Consider the following 2,705-nt stretch of genomic DNA (forward strand, 5'->3'; position numbering starts at 1 on the left):
TTTCTAATTTCTGAGCTGCACTGTTTATTTTGCTGCTTGAAACCTAAGTGATGGTATGCCACTATCTTTATGGGGTTTCTTTTAAACCTTTAATGCACTGCAGGTACAGAAATACACAAACACCTTTATGAAGAATTGGCATTTTGCAAAATGCAGCAAACATTTTAATTTATACATGAGAAAAGGAAGTGTTCCAAAGGGCGTGCATTTCAAGTTATAGCATGTTACTTCTGTGAGAAAATTTTTGCAGGTAAAACATGCTTAAATTTAACCAACAGTAACATGTCAGTATATTTAAAATAACAAGGGGCAGCTAGGTGGCTCAGTGGATAGAGCACCGGCCCTGAAGTCAGGAGGACCTGAGTTCAAATCCGACCTCAGACCAAACACTTGACACTTACTAGCTGTGAGACCCTGGACAAGTCACTTAACCCCAATTGCCAAAAAAAAAAAATGACAAAAATATTCTCTTTGGTCATTAGTTGTCCATGACAAATTACTATAATGTTGTATGTTTAGTGAAAGATGTCAATATAGCATAAATCCCATGGCATTTTGATTTTCTTCTGGAGATTAAAGTTTTCTTTTTTCATGGGATAAACACAGCAGCAAAACACAACCCAGCTGATCAAAAAAGCACTTCTGCTATAACTGATAATTTTCAGGGCACATCAAGCAACAGTAATTTTTGCCATTCCCAGTTCTTTTAAGGTTTATGTCACTGCACTGTTCCGTTAAGTATCTATTGTAAAAGCTTGTTCTCTCTTAAGCCAGTTTACTGATTACAGCTTGGTTGAAAGAATTTAGCTAGTTGGTCCATTTATCTAGTGCAGTATATTGGGAACCTTCTGATGATCCAGTTCAATGAGCTGGTTGACTTGATCAATTCAGCTATGAATAGTATTATTCAATATGTGTTTTACCAGTAAGTTCTCCACATCAGCTACATTCATGTTTAATTCTTTCAATGTGCTCCCTCATGAAGGGATCATCCATGATGTTACTGTGATTTGTTTTCAGAATCTTCTCCAATTCAGTGATGTCATTACTCTGATCAGCACTTACTAAATTCATCATCACTAGACTCTCTGGATCATTTTTATACAGCTTAGCCTCCTGAGAGTCAAATGGATTTATTCCCAATTTCATTAGCATGTTTGCTAAGACCAAATATTTTAAGTAAGTGGTTTTTCTAGGGTTCCCTGATTCATCATAATTCTTGAATGCCTCAAAAAATTAGTATGAGATTTCTCAAATTCACTTTCTCTTAAGTGCATTTTACTGCCACATTCTCTAATTATACCCATGTTCAGTGGATGGGAGATGGCTGATTTGATGTGCAGTGACTGTTCATACAATGCTTTAAGTTTTTTGTTATTTTTCTGTGCTGTATACATTTGAATTTCTAATGCATAAATTTCCAGTAATTATGTACCCTTTTTTAAGGTCATCTTCTCCATCATCCATCTGGCATGACTGATGTAACTGGAGCAAATTTTTTTGAAGCTTTCCATGTTCTTCTTGTTCTAGATATAATTTTCCAAGCTTTGTGTTTGTCTTACACCACAGCCTATCATTCTCAGTGTCTTTCAGAGGTTCCAGTGTGGTTTCATAGAATCCCTGCAGTAAATCCATCTGTTCGGAAGTAGAAATATAATGAAGCATAGACTTAATAGATTTTTCAGAATAATTCTTTGTGATTGAATTCCAAATGTAGTTGTTTATAGCTATTCATCATTTCTGGATAGTTTGTCAACTTGAAGTCTATTTTAATCAGTTGTTTCAGTGCTCTATATCCCCATTCTCCTTTTTCACCTTCAAGCTCCAAAACCTTTTGGAAATTGCTTAACACTGCTTTTGGGTCATCTTCCTTCAACACTTGGGAATTGTAGTACTGGTTTTCCAAATCTACATTTTGTTCAGAGTTACTATCTTCAGAGTATTCCTGGTCAAAGTCTTCCTCCTCATCACATATGAAATCATCCTCCATGTCAGACATCTTGGCTTGTAGTAGGGAGAAAGGAAAGGCAGGGGGAGGAGAAACTGGAAGCGACTGCCTCCTACAGCACATATATATTTTTGTAAATATTCATCCATTTCACCTAGATTATCAGTTTTACTGGCTTGTAATAGGGCAAAATAATGCCTAATAATTTCTATAATTTCATCTTCATTGGTGTTACATTTACTCTTTTCATTTTTGATACTAATAAATTGGTTTCCTTTCTTTTTCTGATTAAAGTAACCAATGGTTTATCTATTTAATTGCTTTTTTCCATAAAAGTAGCTCTTAATTTTATTTATTAGTTAAATGGTTTTTAAAAATTCAATTTTATCAATATTTCCTTTGATTTTCAGGATTTCCAATTTGGTGTTTAATTGAAGATTTTTAATTTGTTCTTTGTCTAGTTTTTTTTTTTAGTTGCATACCCAATTAATTGATTTGGTCTTTCTCTCTTTTATTGATGTACATTTTTAGAAATACATATTTCCCCCTAATTATTACTTTGATTGCATCCCAGAAATTTTGGAATGTTGTCTCTTTTTTGTCATTCTCTTGAATGAAATTATTAATTATTTCTATAATTTGGTCTTTGACCTCATTCTTTATGATCAGATTATTTAGTTTCATATTTGCTTTTAAATCTATGCTTCCTTGGCCCTTTATTAAATAAAATTTTTATTTCATCATGGTCGGAAAAGGG

The 2,705-nt window shown here is 33.6% G+C and overlaps 1 pseudogene; it reads right to left on the reverse strand.

Annotated features, from left to right (window-relative positions):
* Nucleotides 1–765: 765 nt before the first annotated feature.
* Nucleotides 766–1,999, reverse strand: LOC114044038 (annotated as a pseudogene).
* Between the last annotated feature and the right edge of the window lie 706 nt (nucleotides 2,000–2,705).

The sequence above is a fragment of the Vombatus ursinus genome, unplaced genomic scaffold (genome assembly GCF_900497805.2).
Source record: "Vombatus ursinus unplaced genomic scaffold, bare-nosed wombat genome assembly UNPS02014772.1, whole genome shotgun sequence".
Lineage (NCBI taxonomy): Eukaryota > Metazoa > Chordata > Mammalia > Diprotodontia > Vombatidae > Vombatus > Vombatus ursinus.